Below are 21,846 nucleotides of genomic sequence, written 5' to 3' on the forward strand. Positions count from 1 at the left end.
CCCTCTTGGTCTCTGTCACGTACTGACTAGGCAATCTTTGGCAAATTACTTGGCTTCTCCGGACCTCAGTGACACCACCAGGAAGACAGTGGATTAGCAGCTCCAAGAGTGTCTCCAGGGGCACCTGGGTGGCTCAGCGGTTGAGCATCTGCCTTTGGCTCGGTCGTGACCCTGGGGTCCTGGGATGGAGTCCCAAATCAGGCTGCTGGCGGGGAGCCTGCTTCTCCCTCTGCCTAGGTCTCTGCCTCTCGGTATCTCTCATGAATAAATAAATAAAATCTTTTTTTAAAAAATGAGAATGATAATATTTTATCTTCCAGCTAGAAATGTTCCAGCAAAGGTTAAAATGAAGTTCTGTGTATAAACACAGCCAGTGTTTGTGTAGTCAACAATAATAGGAAAATAATATGTAGAATTTGGGGCACAGAGTAGGGCTAGGCTTCTAGACCACTGCTCTGAAGCAGACAGGGCTAGCTACCCTTGTCGGCACTACCTGTATGGTAACCTGACTGAGGATACAAATGTCTTCCTCTACCACTGAAAAATGTCTGCCCCACTGGCCTGCTAGAAACCTAAATGGTGACTCCTGGGAGCAGCACATTTGGTTTTTAGGACCAAGCTATACTGCATTGTAAACACCTCCAAGGGGGAAAAAATGAATAACATCTTAGCATTGATTAATGAGTTACATTATCTACTTAAAAGCAACGTCCTAAGAGAACAGAACACAGAATATGTAAGTTTTGATAAAGGGGGTTGACAGAAAATCTGAAAATCACCAGAAGCTCGAGGCACTACCTGGGAAGGTAGATTTAGTTTAGAAGGTCAGAACGAGCAGTCTGAGGAGAGTTTTTAAGGCAAGCCACCAAACTAAGAGAAGAAATCAATCACAAAACAAGCCACAAAGATACTGAGCCCCTGTGATGCTCTTCCCACCATTGTTTTAGGTATTTGGAATACATCACTGACCGAAACAGGAATTCACGAATTTATTTTATTTATTTATTTTTTTTTTAAAGAGAGAGAGAGAACACAAGCAGGGGGAGTGGCAGGCAGAGGGAGAGGGAGAAGTGGACTCCCTGCCGAGCAAGGAGCCAGACTGGGGCTCAATCCCAGGACCCTGGGATCATGACCTCAGCCCAAGGCAGCCCCTTAACTGACTGAGCCACCCCAGAGCCCAGGAACACACAAATTTATATTCTGATGAAAGGGACAGACAAAAAAACAAGTCAATAAATAAGCATAATAGCTAACCTTCCATAGTATATTAAAAGGTAATATATTCTAGAAAGAAGAAAAGATAAAGCATGGCAGCAGGAATAAAGATTGGGAGATCCCATTTTATTTATTTATTTTTTAAAGATTTTATTTATTCATTCATGAGAGACACAGACATATGCAGAAGGAGAAGCAGGCTCCCCTCAAGGAGCCTGATGTGGGACTCGATCCCAGGACCCAGGATCACGACCTGAGCCAAAGGCAGACACTCAACCACTGAGCCACCCAGGAGCTCCAGGAGGTCCCATTTTAAATAGGATAGCCAGGAAATCACTCATTGAGAAGATGACAATTGAGTGAAGAGTTGAGAGCCAAGCAAGTCTCAACAGGGAAGAGTTTTCCAGGCAAAGGGCGCACATCTTCAGCAAAGGCCCAGGGTGGCAGTGTTCCAGGCTCTCCCAAGAATAATAAAACCAGGATGGCTGGAGCTGAGTAAGCAATGAAAAGAACAGAGGAAGGAGGTGAGAGATTTTTAAGGAGTCCAGTGATGCAGGGCCTTGATGCTACCTACCATAACGATGTTGGTTTCTCTCTTGAAATAGGAAATTATTGCCAGGTTATGAGCCAAAGGAGTGGCCTGATCTGGATTATGTTGTACATGGATCACCCTGGCTGTTGTGCTAAAAACAGACTCAAGTCTATGGGGACGAAGATAGAAGCAAGCGAGCTTCCAGAAGGCCCTTGCAGTTGAACTTGCCAGGTAAGCACTGACAGTGGTTGAACCGGGGTGAGAGCAGTGGAGGCATGAAGAGCCTCAGATCTGGGCCGCACGCTGAGGGCAGACCATCAGGATCACCCGAAGGACTGGCTGGGCAAGGCTGGGCCCTGAGCTACTGGAATGACGGAGCTGCTATCATTTTTTTTTAAGATTTTATTTATTTATTCATGAGAGATACACACAGGCAGAGGGAGAAGCAGGCTCCAGGCAGGGAGCCCAACGTGGGACTCGATCCTGGGTCTCCAGGATAACACCCTGGGCTGCAGGCGGCGCCAAACCGCTGAGCCACCAGGGCTGCCCGGAGCTGCTATCAACTGAGGTAGGGAAGGCCGCCCTGGAGTAGGTTTGAGGGGAGATAGGAGTTGGGAAGAAAATGGCAAAAGGAGGAGGAGATGTAGCCCACATTTCACTATACCTTAGCCTGGGTATGAGAGGGATCACACCATCGTGTGACATGTTCAGTAGGAATCATTCAGAAGCATTTCCTAAGCCCTCAGTTTCCCCCAATGCAATAGAACAAACAATTCTAAAGAAACAGATTGAAGGAGACATTAGTGTATTTAGTAACCCTCTAGATGAGCATTCTCCCGTCCCATGCCCACCCACCTCTGCCCCCACTGCCTCCCCACCAAGAGGACAGCCAAGTCCCCAGGAGTCACATTCAACGAGAATTGTGAAATATTTAATCAATTCCCCCCTAGAGAACAATGCTAGTTATCTCCTAAAGAATCTTGTGCCCACCACCCCCAATTGCCTGCTCCCTCAAAACATGATCACAGAGAAGATCTATCTAATAAACCAATTTGCAGTCAGACACAAATGATTTTTTTTAAAAGCTGAAAATAGGGATCCCTTGGTGGCGCAGCGGTTTGGCGCCTGCCTTCGGCCCAGGGCGCGATCCTGGAGACCCGGGATCGTATCCCACGTCGGGCTCCCGGTGCATGGAGCCTGCTTCTCTCTCTGCCTGTGTCTCTGCCTCTCTCTATGTCTATCATAAGTAAATAAATCTTTAAAAAAAAATAAAATAAAAAATAAAATAAAAGCTGAAAATACTGGGGATAGTTTAAAGCAGACAACACCCTAAAGCAAGGGACCAGGTTGTGAAATATCAGCCATCCCATTGAGTGAACTTAAGGGTCAGTGGCCTTGGACCCACATCACCCTGAAGCCACATCCCAAGATAATAGTAGGGCCACAGCCACAACACTCACCCCAAAAGGAGGAAGTAAGTTCATCTGGGGGTAAACACACACACACACACACACACACACACACACACACACACATTCTTCCCTCTGTTCTGTGACTCTGATCAAAGAAACAGAGCAAAGACTCACTCTCCCTGCCCTTCACCGTGAGACCCCAATAGACACGATGTGGGCATGTGTGCATGTGGGTGGTGCTTGCACACTGACTTCCAGAGATCTTAAACTATCTGGCCAACGAGGGGGTCTGCTAGGCAACCGCAGTACGGGTGAGGCAGGCCGGAGCCTCTCGCTCTGAGCCAGCAGGAGCCCCTCCAGGGGTCTCTCAGGTACCAGTCACTCACTCAGCGTGAAGCTGACAGCCACCTCCAGCAACAATTACAGCTGCTCCACATTTTTCGGAGGCTGTAACATTAAATCAATCAATCAGCTCGGACTGCATCACTTAAGAGATGGAGGGAAGCAATCACCACATAAGCTCCTTCTTGCAAGCTCCTTCTTGCAGTTTTATTCGAGTCCAGCCCACTTGGCAAAGCCATTCCGTAGCAGCCCTCCGAGGCGCTTCTCCCTCCCGCTGGGGCTTGATGCCGCACTTGGCAAATCAGTTACTCCCGGACAGGCCACAAATATTTGGGAATGCATCCACACAGAAATACACCCCCCGGAGAGGAAGCGTCCTCCAGCAGATACACGGAAAGACGGGTACACCCGGGTACTGGACCCCTGCCACCCACGTCACCTTTTGGACCAGGTCACAGGACTCAGCCCCCAAAGGAAACCTGAGAAGAGACCATGTCAGAAGGGAAAAAAACATGGATCACCAATGCTCTCTCAAATAAAACAATGGTTTTATTTGTTTTTATTTTGTTTTTGATTTTTAAAAAACCAGCAAACCACAATAGTCCAATGTCTCACTGTTTTCAGGCTGCACTTTTAACTACTAGGTGACTGTCATCTTAGCCCACTTTTTAGGAGATAACAAATCTCTGTTTTCGAGATAATTAATCTTCACTCTCATGTTTTCTCCTCCAAGCCCATCTTCGTTTTCTATTCTCACTCACCTGATGTCCATCCCACCCACCCAAGACACAAATACTTAGAACAAGTCCAACATCCTTCTGGAAGAGACCAGACGTTGTAATATCCTCTTGATTCATTCCACTGAAGCACTGGGGATTCATAGTAAAAATTAATGATTAAGAAAAAGAAGGAAATTTAGACTTCTAGTAACTGATTTAAAAAACAGCCAGACGGAAAGGAGACAAAAAGACACAGATCTATGGAAACTCCACACAAATAGGCTATGTACACACATTTATGCTTCAAAACAAAAAACACACTCCAGGCAGTGAGCTCCACCCCGCGCCCAAAAACAGGCAAATGGCACGTTCCGGATTCCAGCTTCCGTATTTAATTTGTTAACACGCGAGACATCAGAGGCATCACTTTGAACTGCAGACATCAATATGATTTAAACGGCTGCCACTTAATGTGGTGAGGAGGAATCAATTGTGCCCTGAAAACAGAAGACAGGGAGGAGCGTCATCCTGTCGGTTTCCCGGGAAATAATGAGCTCTATTAATAGGTGTTAACATGAATCAACGAATCACTCCTTTGTCAGCGGCTGCGGCTGGGCCCCAGAGTCCATCAGTGAAGAGGAAGAAAACTGACGACTCAGGAAAAGTCTCAGCAAGGGCAGGCGGCAGGGCACTGGCCCCTCTGCCACGGGGAAGGAGAGGAGGACTTGGCCCAGCAACCAGACTCCAGAGGGGGATGCACACCAGTTAGAGACCAAACATCAACCAGAGAGCCAGTGTAAGGCCTCATAGAAGAGGAAGACTGCGACCTGGAGGGCAGGGATCCTCCCCTAAAACCAGGAATGTAAAGCTGCTACTATCATGCTAATGAAAGGGTCCCTGAGGCCCTGGTTGAGCAAGACCAGCAGGTTGTTTGGAGAAAGGCTGAGTGATGCTGGTGTGTCCTTCCCCATCCCCATCCCCCCCCCACACCCTGCCAGGCATGTGACTGTACAGGTGCCTTTTCTTCTCCATTTCCCTCCATTTAAAATAGACCCACACAAACCATTTTGCAACATACACATCAAAGGACAAATAGCCTTGGGCAGCCCTGGTGGCTCAGCGGTTTAGCGCCACCTTCAGCACAGGGCCTGATCCTGGAGTCCCAGAATGGAGTCCCACGTCGGGCTCCCTGCATGGAGCCTGCTTCTCCCTCTGCCTGTGTCTCTGCCTCTCTCTCTCTCTGTCTCTAATAAATATATTTTTATAAAAAAAAAAGGATAAATAGCCTTAATAACTAAAAAGCTTGTAAGTTCTTGCAAACCAAAAATAAGCAAGAGATCTCATCAATAATAACTGATAGTTAGGAGACACTTTACTACATGCCAGGCAAAAAAAGCTTTATCTAAATTATCTCCTTTAACACTCTCAGAAACTCAGAGATAGAGATTATACCCATTTGACAGGTGGAAAAAACCGAGGCTCAGAGTATTTAACTAACTTGCTTGAGATTGTACTATTAGCAGATGACCAAAGACTGATTCAGAACCAGGTTTGCTGTTGAAAGTCTACACTTTTACACAACGCCATATTAATTTCTCACAGGCAGCCCCCAAAGGGAGAAATACCAGTGACCACTAAACATTAAAATATATATATTTAATTGTGAGAGTAACCAAAAGGTCAAAACCAAAAAATTCATTTACTTTTTGCTTCCCAGGTAGACGAAGATTAACAAAACCTAGTGTTAATGAGCTAAAGAAACAGTGACTTGCTTCTGCAGTGTTGTTGAAAATTCAAGTTGTAAAACTATCCGGGAGGATAGTTTTTCCAAAACAAATAAAAATGTAATATATATATACTCTTTGAAAATCTCTACTCCCAGGAATTACCTTTATGGGATATTTAAATGAGTAAGATAAGATCAAGAGGCATTAATCACAGTATTGTTTTGAAGAGCTAAGATATTGTAAACAACGTAAGTGTCCATTTATAAGAATTGCTTAAGTAAATTATGAAACATCCATACAATAGAATATTACTCAGTCACCTAAAATGATAGTGTTGATCTATATTTACTGACAAAAAGATGTCTATGAAAAATTGTCCAGTCAAAAAAGCAATTACAGAAACATATAAAAAGATATAAATATTTATCATATGTACATGCAAAGCAAATTTTCTGGAAGGGTGTTTGTAGAAATGATAGAAAGGATGTTAGTGCTGATTTCTAGGTTATAGAATTTATGGGAGCTTTTACTTTCTTCTGTGTATTTGTATGTATTATTTGACGCTCTTTGAATAAGATCCACTGCTTTTACAACAATAAGGTTATCTCCAAAAGAAAAAAAAAATCCGCATCTTCTATTTTCTAATTTAACTTTGTGTAAGATAGCACTGGACCGGGGAACATTTTAAGATGATGAAACATAATGGAGAGAACGTGGGCTTTCAAATATGACCTCAGGTGCGATCTTGGCTTTTCCCAGCTTTGTGACTATATTAGCTTTCTATTGCCGTCGTAACAAATTATCACAAACTTAGCAGTGTCAACAACACAAATGTGTTACCTTACAGTTCTGTAGGTCATACCTACAGACTCACTGGGTTAAAAGGAAGGTGTTGGCAAGGCTGTGTTCCTTTCTGGAAGTTGGAGAGGAGGAGGATCCATTTCCTTGCTCATTCTTGTTGCTGGTGGATTTCAGTTCCTTGCAGCTATAGGACATAGATCCGTGTTTTCTTAATTCCTGGTTCCCTTTCCCCATCTTCAAAGCCAGCACTATGGAGTCAAGTCCTCACTCATAAGTACTTGACCCACCTTCTGCTTCCCCTCTTCCACTTTAAGGACGCATGTGATGAGACTGGGTCCACTCAAATAATCCAGAATCATCCTCCCTTTCAACACATCTACAAATTCCCTTGTGTCTTGTAAAGTAACCTGTTCACAACATCTAAGGATTAGGGCTTGGACATCTTTAGAGAATCATTATTTTGCCTAGCACGGTGACTTTGGCAAATTACCAAAGGAACACATTTTCAACTCTAAAGGAGGTGTAGCAGGATACCTTATTGAGTTACTGCTATTTTGTTTTCTTTGGTTATTGTTGCATTTTTACCTTCCCCTTCTAAGAAGGTATCAGGCCCTCCTCATCTCAGGGGGAATGTACGGTGGCTGAAGACAGCTTTACTCCTTGGTTTCCATTTTCCAAAACCTAACCCGGCAGGGTCCCTAAGAGAATGTAGAACAGATGAAAGTGGTGGCAGGATGATCTGGCATAAAGGACCCTATGCACCTCTGAGCCCACTGTTGACAAAGATGCCTTTAAAAATCCCATGCGGCCCTGAAAGCTGAGCAAATAAGCTGTGATCCGCATGAACAGGAAACCATAGAGCTTTCTCCAAAGCTTCCAGCTGAGGTAAGACCCTTCAGATCTTTGCACTGGCCCAAAAGAGGGGCTGGTAAAACAATCCAAAAAATGACTGAATTTCCTGCCATTCCAATGGGATAGGGGTACATGAAATCAAATTGATTTGATTTAGAGAAAATAATATGACATCTTTGACACCCTGTCTGTGACATAACAAGCATGTCTACCCACTACATGGAAATAATAATAACTACCATGTGGGAATTTGAGCAAGACAAATATGTGTAAGGCACCTGGCACATAAAAACTGTTATTGATAGAGGGTGTTATGACATTGAAGATGAGTCAAAACATACAAACAATATCCTCCAAAGAACTAAAAATAAATAAATAAGTGATATGGGTACTTTTGGGATTTTGAGCCATACCCCAAAGTCTAGTGAAAGACTCATCTCACATTATTCAATTTAAAATACTCTTTGGCTTCCAGTCTTGCCCCATCTTTCCTTCCTCCAAAATGCTCACCTCCAAAATTCTCACCTCCCTCCCTGCCTTTGCACAGGCTGGCACTTCTTTCTGGGATCACCACCCCCCCTTTTCTTCTCTCTCTACTCAAGCTTAAGAGACATATCAAATATCACGTCCTTTGTTGGACCACCCCAGCTCTCCCACACCATCATCTCCAGCTTCTTCAGTCCTGTCAGAGTACAGAATACAATGCCCTTCCCACACTGTCTTATCTCTCTGCTTATTCCCTCCAGTAAGCCAGGAACTTCATGAGTGCACAGCACAGTGTCTTGGTCAATTTTGAATCCTTAGTGCCAACCCACTGTCTATCTTACAAGAGGTACTCTCAAGCATTTCACTAGATAAAAGTCAGAGCAGGTGCTATTAAGCTGTGAGGTTCCTGGTAGCGGTGATGAAATGGAAAGGCCAAATTATGCCTAGCATGGTTCATTATTCCATACAGACTCCTGAGGGGACAAATGCTCTTTTTATCTTCATCTTTCCCTCATATGCCAAACCAACAAAAGGGCACATGTGAAGAAGAGATGGCAGTCGGTGAGTAAATCAAAATAAGGAAATAATGAACTGGCAGCATTTAACTCAGCAAGCATTCCCTGAGGATCCGCCCTGCCAGGTGTACTAGGGCCCGGGGTTATATGGTCCCTATCTTCAAACACCTCACGATCCATCGCAAGACTCAGGCAAATAAGCCACATGAGATGGTATAGGGGTGGAGTGGGCAATAGAGACATGTGTACAGATGTTTAAAGGCAGTGAAGGGGCGCCTGGGTGGCTCAGTTGGTTGAGCAACTGACTCTTGATTTCAGCTCAGGTCATGATCTCGGGGTCGTGGAATCGAGCCCCCAGTCAGACTCTGCACTCAGTGGGGAGTCTGCTGGAGATTCACTCTCTCCCTCTGCCTCTGCCCCTCCTCTCTCAAATAAATAAAGAAATCTTTTTTTCTAAAAAGGCGATGAAGGTACCACTCCACACCAATTAAGATGGCTCTTAAAAAAAAAAACAACTGTGGGTGACAAATTAGAACTCTTGTGCATTGCCAGCGGGAATGTGAATGGTGTAGCCACTATGGAAAGCAGTTTGATGACCCCTCAAAAAGCTCAATAATGGGGGACTGGGGTGGCTCATTTGGTTAAGCCTCCAATTCTTTTTTTTTTTTAATTTTTATTTATTTATGATAGTCACACAGAGAGAGAGAGAGAGGCAGAGACATAGGCAGAGGGAGAAGCAGGCTCCATGCACCGGGAGCCTGACGTGGGATTCGATCCCGGGTCTCCAAGATCGCGCCCTGGGCCAAAGGCAGGCGCCAAACCGCTGCGCCACCCAGGGATCCCTAAGCCTCCAATTCTTGATTTTTGACTCAAGTCATGATCTCAGAGTCATGAGATCAAACCCTGTGTAATGGCTTTCTTTGCTCAGTGTCGATTCTGCTGGAGATTCTCTCTCTCCCTCTCCCTCTGCCCCTCCCCACCCCTGCTCACACTTTCTAAAATAAATAAATAAATAAATAAGTTCAACATAGATTTATCACATTGAAAGTAAGGGCTCAAAAAAATACTGTACACTAATGCTCATAGCAGCATTATTGATAACAGTTAAGAGATAGGAAACAAGTCTCCGTCAAAAAAATGAATGGATAAACACATGCACAATCTCACACACTGGAATATTATTCAGCCTTAAAAAGGAAGGAAATTCTGATACATGCTACAACATAACTGAACTATGACGTAATGCTAAGCAAAACAAGCCAGACACAAAAGGACGAATACTATATGAATCTACTTATATGATGTACCCAGGATAGATAAATTCATAAAGACAGAAAGAATAATGGGGACAACCGGGGACTAAAGGCAGCAGGTGGGGAGTGGAGGAGAGGCGTTTAGTATTTACTAGATGCAGAGGCACTGTATGAGATGATGAAAAAGTTCTAAAGAGAGATGGTAGTGATAGTTGCACAACGTTGTGAATGAATGTACCTAATGCTGCTGAACTTACTTAAAAATAGTTAAGATGGTCAAGTTTATATCATATACATTTTACCACAATAAAAAAAGAAAAAAGCAATGAAGGAAAATGTTCATTCTGTATAAGAATGGGATTTAGGGGGCAGCCCAGGTGGTTCAGTGGTTTAGCGCCACCTTTGGCCCAGGGCATGATCCTGGAGACCGGGGATCAAGTCCCATGTCGGGCTCCCTGCATGGATGCTGCTTCTCCCTCTGCCTGTGTCTCTGCCTCTCTCTGTGTGTTTGTCTCATGAATAAATAAATAAAATCTTTTTTAAAAAATGGGATTTAGGAAGGCCCTGATAACAACAGTTATTGAGAAGTCACGATGTGTGAACCAGGCTCTGAAGGGTGAATAGGAGTTCATTGACCAGGAGTCAGAAGTCTGATTTTAAGGGCTAGAGCTATCACTTACTTTATGTGGTTTCCTTTCATCGTCTGTAAAGGTGAGAAAAGACCTACTGTATGCCTGTGGTGAGGATCTCATGAGAGAACATGTGTGAAACAGTCTACGCAAGGATTCTCTGCTATAAAGCCACTGATCGCAAAGGACAGGAAGTATAATCGTGGCAGGCAGGACCTTGACGTGTACATGATATCAGGATCGGCCCGCTGAGGCTGATTCCTAAAGTCTAAATGCCATAAGCACTCCCTGTCCATGCAGGATGAAGTTCAGAATGATATAAAGACAGACAAGAACCAAAGGTTAAAGAGCAAGGCTTTGAAAGTATGTTATTTTAATGCATGAATGTTACCCAGCCATTAAAATTGAGAAACAAGAAGAGAGAAAGAAGAAATGTGAGAAAACATTTAGAATTCTGCTCCTTCACCTAATGTATGATAAACGGCATACATCTGATTTATAACAGGATAAATAGATCCCAGAACAAGAGCTGGAAGTCAATATGCAAACGTGAAAATGGTACTCGGTAGAGATCAGGGGCTATGGGTCACATATGCCTGGTCTTTTAATTTTGTTTTATTGTTTGGGGAGGGAGACCAATAAGAATAAGAGAAAAATTATCATACTCCCTTTTTAAATGTTTATCACCTGGTTTCTTTGCAGGCTACGCGCCACCAGTCCTTGTCCCCACCAACTTTCAAGAGGCTCGGCCGCAAGGGAGGCGGGTGGCTGTGCCTTTAAGCCCTGGGGGCCTAGAGGGTAGCATTTGCTTCCAGCAATGACAGAAGCTTGCAGAGAACAACTGGAAGATGCTCCAAGGCCCCTTCAGGGTAAAGAGCGGCCTCCTTCTATAGATTTGTGACTCCAGGGCTCCAGAGGACACTGAGGGCACAGCAAGAGCCATCAAATGGTGTTTGGCCTTGGGCTCTGATTCAAAGGCCACGGCTTCCCAGGCTCTCACACTTCCCATTCTGAAAGAAAAGGCACCGACTCCAGATGCTTGCGGCCCTGCTTTGCACTTGCTCAGATGAGGCTGAATCAGCGCAAGGGCATCATTTCTCCGAGCAGGATTGCCTGGCGGCCTCTCCCGTCAGAAACGGCCCATAAACTACTTCGGCGGCTCAGCTCATAACTAGATCAAGCAGAGAAAGTAGGAATGGCAGGTTGATTTGATGCCCTTGCACTATCTCTCCAGTCTATCAACCTGCAGAACCAACAAGTATTAGCACCCCTGACATACATCAGAAGCCGTAGCCTATAAACAGGAGAAAGGGACTCCCAGAGACATCTCAATTTCGCTCTGCAGGTAGAAGGCCACTCTCAGAGAGAGAGGAAAATTGACCCTGTAGCTCCATGGACTGCTGCTCCCTTTAGCTGAAGTGTAAGATTCTTCCAGAATCCTGGCCTCAGCTCCCAAGGTCCTACATACAGGTTGCTGATGCACACGGGTGCCTGGCTAAGCAGGAGAGGGGACCTGACCTCCAGCACATGGCCCACTCACCCAGTCACGTCCCTAGCACGGGGACAGCTGGCTCGAAGAAGCACGCCTTCTCTCCCAGAACAAGGCACACCTTCTCTCAGAGCAGTTTGTCAGGTGGGTTCTGTTTGGTTTTGCTTTTTTTTTTTCCAATTCACAGAAAGCAGCGAATGTGCTAGCAGCGGTCCTACCTGAGCAAAAAAGGGAAAACCATCCTGCATGAGGTCTATGTGTCCTGTCTCTGAAAAGCACAGAAATCTGCCTAAAAACTATACATCAACTGTCCAGTTAGAAAAGCCTAGCATTTCCTTTTATTCTCTTATGAAATTTCTTTAGATGCCAACAAACTACCCCAGGCTTCACCTAGCCAGATTTTCCTTTTCCATCCGACAGTCGATAATGCTTCTATTTGCAAGACATTCAGGAGTTTGTCACAGTTTCCACTGCATTTGACTCCTGACAAATGCCAGCCCCTACTTTCTTCTCTCTGACCCTCTGACTCCGATCCTTCTTCATTGGCCACCCTCTCTCAAAGCTTCATCCCTGCCCTGCCTAGCACCTTCCTCCATCCCTAGTGATCCTTTGAGAATAATGTCATGGATTTTAAGCAGGCTCTCTGTCTGAATTCAAAATTTTAGGACCATGTTATAGAGCCCTGCAACTATATGGTAATTCAGGAATGCACCTAACGCGATTAGTTACATAGAAATAAAAATCCAGTTTCTGGAAGAAGCCGTAGCCTTCATTGATGCAGTTTTTTAAGAGAGAAAATGAAGGAACCAGGACTAGAAATGTTAAGTGACTTACTCAAAATCACACACGTGCTTGTGACAAAAATAGGAAGAGAGTAGAGCCCATGCAATCTGCCCCTCCTCAAGACTTGCATTTATTCATCTACCGAAGAGCAAGCAAGCTTCTGTAGAGAGAAAGTGTCTCTGATATTCTCAAGAGAGGCAATACCCAACAGATGGTGATAATGAAGGTGTTGTGCTTTCATGCATGGCTGGTAGCATAGGGCCCTCAGGGGGCCTCTGCTGGGAAACACAGCAAGGTAGGAGGCATTGAAGGTGGATATAAGAGTTCACTGGCTAGGTTCAAATGCCTCCTCGGCCATTCTCCAGCTTTGTGACATGGAGTACGCGCTTCAGTTTCCTGATCTGTAAAATGGGAACCAAGATTAAATGAGACAACCTATGGAAGAAATGTTTAACATGGAACCGGCATATAATTAGAAGAGGTCCTTCTGCCTTCAATGAATAACCTCCCAAGACCTATCTACTTTATAAACATGCCATGCCCAGGTGGGTCATGCTAATGTGAGAGTCTAGGATTCCGTCTGATTTTCATGACCCCTGGTGTCACGTAGCACATTCACAATCCTCCTAGAGGAAAACATGCACCCAGCACAGTCAGTAAATACAAAAACTGCTTAGTCAAGTTCATTTTAAAACCACATGGTAATTCCCTAGTAATTCTGGGTTAATTGCATATTAATTACCATCTTGTTATAGCATCAATGAGCCATACATTTGATGTGGAAACCTGCAGCAGACATCAAAGGCTAAAATGGACTTTCTCTGCGGCAGGAAATGATCCCTGATCACTCCGTATCACCAAGGCTTTTCAGAAAAACTTTCTAGGTTCCTGCTTCTTTAAAAAGCTCAGTAATAATCCAAAGTACCCTCCAAACTTAAGTTTCCTCAAGCATGGGTATGTAAAGAGCTCCCAGTAACATCTGCCACCGGTGACTGACTTCTCCCCCTAGATCCACTGGATCAAAGTCTTCTGAGAGGGCAAGCCCCAACCTACTGACCTCTTCTGGGGTGATGGTTTAATTGGCTACAAGTGTCTTAGGATGTTCGTAAGGTCCTTGCCTCCACCTCCTTGCTGGGCCTTTAGAAGCTGACTTCACCACGTTTCCTGCATTGAAATATGATCCCCCAAATAAGTCACATGAGCCCAGCTGAATTTCTTGGTAGAGGAATTATGTATAACAAGACGGTTGGCAAGGTTATATCACTCCATGAAAGCTGTAATTTCCCTGCAATTGATTTCCTAAAGATAACTCACTGTTTGCGTGCAGTGAAAGCTAATTTAACAAGAAAGATGAGTCTCTTCAGAACACCTTGATTGGCAATTGTGATAAATTCCTATAATTACTATTGACTCGGAGGCGGATTCTCATTTGTTAAGATGTTGCTGTAACGACAGGCCGGTGATGGTTTTAGAGGAAATTGGGACACCACACACTGCTCCCATCTTCCCAAAAGAAACTTGAGGGATCAACATAGTTGCAGATGTTTCAGAAAGCCCATGAAGACCCTACTGACTCTCAGAGAGACCTCTACATCCTCCTTGGTGTGTCCATGTGGACTAAATATTCCCAGAGTAACCATCACTCAGAGATCCAGGGAGTCAGGCTCATCCTCCTCGCAAAAAAACAAAGTTGGGTCTGGATCAATAGTTGCAGAGTAGAAGCAACAAAATCTCAGTATTCATGTTAAAAATTGAATAACACTAGGAAATTGGTTAAATCAATTAGTATAAATCCAAATGATAAAATATTATACAGCCATTAATATGACTTTATGGAGAGTCAAAGACACAGGGAAATGACTGCAGGATGTTTTTTAGTATAAGAGGTAGGAAGCAAAATTCTATGTACAGTTGGGGTTCAGGTGTGTAAGCAATACACACTAAAAAAATAAGAAGGAATGTGTCCTAGAATGTTGACAGTGACAGGTACTAGATCTCTAGGTAGTGGGATAAACAAACCAATAATGAAAGAATAAAAAGAAAGAAATTCTAATTTTTTTTTCTGAAATTCTACTTTTCAAAAAGTCCACACCTGGGGCACCTGGGTAGCTCAGTTAGTTAAATGACTGACTCTTAATTTCGGCTCAGGTCGTGATCTCAGGGTTGTGAGATCAAGCCGTGCATCAGGCTCTGCACTCAGGGAGGAGTCCGCTTGAGATCCTCTCTTCTCCTCCCTCTGCCCCACCTCACATGCTCTCTTTCTCTCTCCGTCTCTCTCTCTCTCTCTCTCATAAAGAAATAAATCTTTAAAAAACCAAATTAAAAAATTAAAACACTATACCTATGATAAAGGGTTATCCGTGATACTGATTTGGGTTGGCTTACTTACAGGAGTCAAATTATAGGTATATCTAGTTCCCAAGTAAAAAACAGTTCTTTACTATTTGGGAATATTGTCCAGGGCCGTCTCAACTATCACCAATCAGTCCATCAGCACCATAAATTTGTTCTTTGTGTTTCTACATGACACATACAAAAACTAAACAAGAACTACTTGCCTTCTAGGATTTTACAAGCTAGGATAGTCTATTCTGACATAAAGCATAGATCTTCTATATAATTTGCCATGTAAATATAAGGCACTACCAGTATTGATCATCATTTTATATTAATCATCAATATTCCTGAGTTCTCTCTTGTCATTAACTCATTCAATCCATTTAATTATTCCAGGAGACACAAAGGATTATTATCCTCACAAAGGTAATGAAATGATGGCTCAAAGATATGGAGTAATTTGCATGAGGTCACAAAGCAAAATAATCATTTAAATCCAAGTCTTCTGTCTCAAACGCTAAGACTCTTCCTACCATACCACATTTATGGTAAAATTTTACAAATGAGGAATATTTAATAAATTAGAAACTGTTTACTAAATATCCATACTACTCAAAGCAATCTATAGATTCAATACAATCCCTATCAAAATCCCAATAGGGCACTTTTTTTCAGAACTAGAACCATTCTAAAATTCATAAGAAATCTCAAGGGACTCTGAATAGTCAAAATAATCTTCAAAAAGAAGAACTAAATTGCAGGCCTCACACTTCCTGATTTCAAAACATATTGTAAGGCTACAATCATTAAAATGAAATGGTACGGGGATGCCTGGGTAGCTCAGTCGATTGAGCGTCTGACTCTTGATTTCAGCTCAGGTTGTGATCTCAAGGATCCTGGGATCAAGCCCCACATCAGGCTCCCCACTCAGCGGGAATCCTGCTTGTCTATCTCTCCTTCTGCCTCTCCCTATGTTCTCTCTCTCTCTCTCTTAAATAAATATATAAATCTTTTAAAAAGAGAGAGAGAGATGAAATGGTACAGGCATAAAGACAGACATATATACCAGTGGAATAGAACAAAGAGCCCAGAAACACATCTTTGCATATATGGCAAAATGATTTTCAACAAGGATGCCAAAACTACACAATGGGGAAAGGACAGTCTCTTCAATAAATAGGGCTCAGAAGACTGGACATACCATGCAAATGAATGAAGTTGGACTCTTCACTTACGCTATACACAAAAAATTAATTCAAAAAAGACTGAAGATATAAACATAAGACCTAAAATTATAAAACAAAAAGAAAACATTGGGGGGAAGCTTCTAGACACTTGGACATGACACCAAAAGCACAGGCCACGAAAACTAAAAGAGACAAATGGGACCACATCAAACCTAAAAACTTCTGCACACCAAAGGAAACAATCGACAGAGTAAAAAGGCAACTTATAAAATGAAAAATATATATATTTGCAAATCACATATCTAATGGGATTAGTATCTAGACTATCTAAGGAACTTTCACAACTCAACTACTAAAAACCAACTAACCCAATTTAAAACTGAACAGAGGGCTTACATAGACAGTTCTCCAGAGAAGATCTAAGAATGGTCAACACACATATGAAAAGATGTTTAACATCACTAATCATAAGAGAAATACAAACCAAAACCATAATGAGAGGGGCACCTGGGGGGCTCAGTCGGTTAAGGGTCCGACTCGATTTTGGCACCTCAGAGTCATGAGATTGAGCTCGACATCAACCCAGCATGTGTGAGCCTGCTTAAGATTCTCTCTGTCCCTTTCCCAATCTCTCTACCATCCCACTCTCTCTTAAAAATATATATATTTTTTAAAACAATGAGATATCACTTTACACCCATTAGGATGATTACTATCAAAAGAACACAAAATAACAAGTGTTGACAAGGATGCAGAAAAATTGGAAAACTATATTTTTGGTAGGAATGTAAAATGGCACAGTCATTCTGGGAAATAACATGGAAGCTCCTCAAAAAATTAAAATTAGGGATCCCTGGGTGGCGCAGCGGTTTAGCACCGGCCTTTGGCCCGGGGCGCAATCCTGGAGACCCGGGATCGAATCCCACATCGGGTTCCCGGTGCATGGAGCCTGCTTCTCCCTCTGCCTATGTCTCTGCCTCTCTCTCTCTGTGTGTGTGTCTGACTATCATAAGTAAATAAAAATTTAAAAAAAATTAAAATTAAATTAGCATATGATCCAGCAATCCCACTCCTGGGTATATATCCAAACAAATTCAAAGTAGGATTTCAAAGGGATATCTACACACCCATGTTCATCTCAGCATTATTCACAATGAGCAAGAGGTAGAAGCAACCCAAATTAACAGATGAATAAAGAAAACATAGTATATACACATGATAGAATATTACATAGCCTTTAAAAAGAAAGGAGTCCTGTTGCATGCTACAATATGAATGAACTTCCAGGACATCGTGCTAAGCAAAATAAGCCAGCAGCAGTAGTACAAATACTGTATGATTGCATTCACACGAAGAATCTAACGTAGTCAGAATCATAGAAAGTAGAAAAATGGTTGCCTAAGCCTGACGCAGAGCAAAGGAGTAGAATTACTGTGTAATGAGTAAAGAGTTTCAGTGTCCCAGGGTGAAAGAGTTATAGAGATTTGTTGCACCATGATGAGTACATTTAACTCTACTGGATGTACACTTAAAAATGGTTACAATGGGTAAATTTTATGTGGTTTCTGCCACAGTAAAAAAATGTTTGCATATCATTAACTCTCTTAATCAAGAGCTTTTGGCATTTCAAATGGATTTTTTTTTAATTCATCGTTAGAAACATTAAAAAATACAAGCAAATGCTACTTTGTTTCCTGGTCCAACAAATATGATTTCAATTTGTTAAGAGCCTCAAATAAAATTTTAATTAACTACAAACTGGATTCACTGCATAATGACAAAATATGATTTTTTTGTTGTTGCTCTTGGACAAGTTTCTTTCTTAATTTTTAACCGTGGTACAAAGAGTGACACAAAATTGACCATCTTTTCCATTTTGGGTGTACAGTTTTTTTTATTTTTATTTTTTTTTAAGATTTTATTTATTCATGAGAAACACAGAGAGGAGAGAGAGATGCAGAGACACAGGCAGAGGGAGAAGCAGGCTCCATGCAGGGAGCCCGACGTGGGACTTGATCCCCGGTCTCCAGGATCAGGCCCTGGGCTGAAGGCGGCGCTAAACCGCTGAGCCACCTGGGCTGCCCTTGAGTGTAGAGTTTAATGGTGGTAATACAGTCACATTGGTGAACCACAAATCTCCAGAAATTTTTCATCTTAGAAAACTAAAAAAAAAAAAAAAAAAAAAAATTCTGTATCCACTAAACAACTCCCCATTTCTTCCCTTCCTTAGCCCCTGGCAACCACCATTCTACCTTCCACTTCTATGAATTTGATGGCTCTAGACACCTCCTGGAAGTGGCATCAGACAACATTTGTATAAATGACACAGTACATTTTTTTTAATATGTGAAAGCCTGCCTTGCATCAACTTTTGAGGACCTCACACAGTCAGCATTCTGAGGAATACCAAACCAAAACCCCATTCAGAAACCAAAAAATAACCAAGATTATCATTTCCTGAAAACTTTCCAGAGGTTAATCTCTCTGCCTCAGTTTCCGCATCTATACAATAGAGATAATAATAGCATCTTCCCCAGAGCATCCTGTTAAGAATGAGATGTATTAATAAACAGGAGGGATTTGGAGCAGTGGCTGGCATAGAGTAAGCCCTCAATGAATATTAAATATCACTATGTTCATCTATCCTGTCAGTATTGGGGAATACACCATAATTAAGATGCAAAGGCTACTCTCAAGGAGCTCACAGTCTAAGAATTTATATGTTTTGCAGAAACTCAGAGCATGGTAGAAATTTTGTCAATTATGATCATTTAATAAGGCATTATTCACTAGAGAGACTCAGGAAAATAACATAGACGCAAGAATAACTTCTCTAGCTGCAAACCAAGAGCACAGGACCTCAGCCAACACAATGAATATTTCCAGACCATAATCTCGCCAAGATGTAGCCACTAATATTATTTTGTAAATACAATTAAAAGCAGTAGATCTATTTTCACTGCGGGCAAGAATTAAATTCTTACCTCTGGCTTTGAATTAACCATGCAGTAACTTAAAACACTGCTCTCTTCTTTGTCTGCTCTAGAGACATGTGGAAAATGGAAAATGATTGTAATAGCAATAAGAGTAGTCTTTCTCTTCTTAATGAAATTCTAAAGAGCTACAGTCTCCTGTAATGCAAACAAGCGTTTCTGCCTTGGCAGATTCATCACCCAGACTCGGCCAAGCGTGGCCGGGAGGGGAGCGTGGCCCGCAATGATGCCACCTGCTGGCTACGCGGGAAATTGCTTCCCTCCCAGAGAACGAATGTGAAAATGCACCTGGTGACACAGGTGAGCTGCTGGGTTTGGGTCAACAGCTCTTACTCCGGGAGCCCAGCACATGACCGAAATAGGTTGCTCCTCTGCCATCTAACTCACCTGGCTCTTTTGCTAACCGACCCCTTGCTTAAGTTATTTAGCTTACTGACCCCAGGAGGTTGAGCGCCTGCCTTCAGCCCAGGGCCTGATCCTGGAGTCCCAAGATCGAGTCCTGCTTCAGGCTCCATGCACGAGGCCTGCTTCTCCCTCTGCTTGTGTCTCTGCCTCTCTCTGGCAGAGACAAAGAACAAAATCATTTATTTATTCATGAGAGGCGCTCAACCGCTGAGCCACCTAGGCGTCCCTAAATAAATAAAATCTTAAAAAATAAATAAAAAACTTGCCCCATTATACAGCAATTTGGCTTTCTGGTTTCTTGCTTTCACTCAAAATGGATTACTTAACATGGAAACACTGTAGCATCAGAATTTTTAATGATGAGCCCCGAGTCTCAGGACAGCCTGTGTGCGAGAGAGCTCGTGGTAACAAGTCTATGGCAGATCTCTGTTTCTTCTGGGAACATAAATAAGTACCTATCACATAGGTCTTCTCAAGTTCTGTATATGTACGTACCTAGCCATATTGACTAGGAGACTTTTTTTTTTTTACGTATTTATTTGAAAGAGAGGGAGTGGGGGGAAGGGCCGAGGGCGCCAGAAGGAGAGAACCTCAAGCACACTCCATCCTGAGTACAGTGCCCCACAGGGGGCGGGATATCACAACCTGAGCCAAAATCAAGAATCAGACACTTAATGGACTGAGCCACCCAGGTGCCCCTAGGAGAGTTTTTTTAAAAAAATATGTAGACATAAAAAATATTCAGCTGAATGTAGACCTGTCCAGATTCTCTATTGTACCTGAAATGTACACGCACGGACCTGAGTACAATTAAGGGAAAGAAAGGTGGAGCAGATTTCAGAAAATTTATGACATAACCAAAGTTGATCTTCAGCACTCTGTTTCTCTTTTGGAGATGTATTTTCCCTTTTCTCCTGCTTTCCATACCCACAAACTTTTGATGAGCATTAGTTGTCCAAATCATCCTTTGAGATCCTCAGTGAAGCTCATTAGGAAAAACCTGGACCTCTCAGGCTCAGGACCTTTCCTGATTCCTCCTCCACCATCACCCCATCAAAACATTCTATTCATTTCTATTCCTGAACGATCTGCTGATTTCTGCCAAATCACCAAAACCAAGAGTCGAGTTATTGTGGGTAATTATTTAATATATGAACTACCCTCCAATGTTTGCTCACTTAATTAAAGCCATGAATAACTGGCAGGACAGAGCCAGTAGGGGAGGGTAGGTAGATGGATCAGACAAGTGAAACTTTCAATGACAAGGCTTTAAGTCATAGAATATAGATAGCAGCCAGCTGCTCTAACTACGTCTATGAAATCCCAAACACACATAGATACACACATCTCTTTATGCCATATATGCATACACACCCCCACCTCCACACCTGCGAAAACTCCGAGGAAAGAAAGTGCCATCTACCTGTAAACACAAGCATCTTAAGTGTCTCTAGACACCATTCGCACAAGAGAAGAGAAGCAATACCTGCCCCAGAGTTCACACGTTCTTTCCATGACACCATAGCCACCTTACACCCACACAGTGACTCAGGTAGCAGAATGGGAAGACTTTAGGGAAAACATGAATCATCCGTGGCATGCAACATCAGGTGACTGCCTTCATCATCTTGGGTTAATGTTCCATAGCTTTTTCGCTGAAGTTCTACACTGAAAGCAGGAGGTTGTCCCTAGATCTCAACATGCCCCTTTTAAAAGACTTATCCCACCTGGTGGAAGCATGGAAGCAACCCCTATAAGAAAAGAAATCCAAACTGTAATGGAAAACTGTGTGGCAAGACCCTGTGCCAGGTGATTTTTCTTACACTTCTGGCAGAAGTCGATTACAAGGTATCTCTTATGAAAATTATATTATAGCATATAATTCTGGAATTTGCTTTCCTAAACTCAGAGACTGATATTATTGGCATATCAGTGTTCAATATTTTCCCCTCGTAAGTAACCATTCACTCACCAACTTGGAATAGGTAAGAATAGGATTCCTATAAGGTTGGTTATACAGTTAAAATAAAATCGTGTGCTCTGAGCTTTAACCAGGGAGTCTCCCAGAAGTAAGGATCACTCTGCATACAGAAGTACCTCTGACAACAACAGCATGAACAAGGAAAATGGAAAATCCAAGGTGCGGATCTAGGCAATAATCTGTAACAT

At 42.7% G+C, this 21,846-nt stretch overlaps 1 long non-coding RNA gene across 2 annotated transcripts in view; it reads right to left on the reverse strand.

Annotated features, from left to right (window-relative positions):
* Positions 1-21,846, reverse strand: part of LOC111090294 — a 104,104-nt gene that overhangs the window by 69,036 nt on the left and 13,222 nt on the right. The gene's annotated exons all lie outside the window — the stretch shown is intronic.

Source organism: Canis lupus, chromosome 16, assembly GCF_011100685.1.
Source record: "Canis lupus familiaris isolate Mischka breed German Shepherd chromosome 16, alternate assembly UU_Cfam_GSD_1.0, whole genome shotgun sequence".
In the NCBI taxonomy this organism is placed as follows: Eukaryota; Metazoa; Chordata; class Mammalia; order Carnivora; family Canidae; genus Canis; species Canis lupus.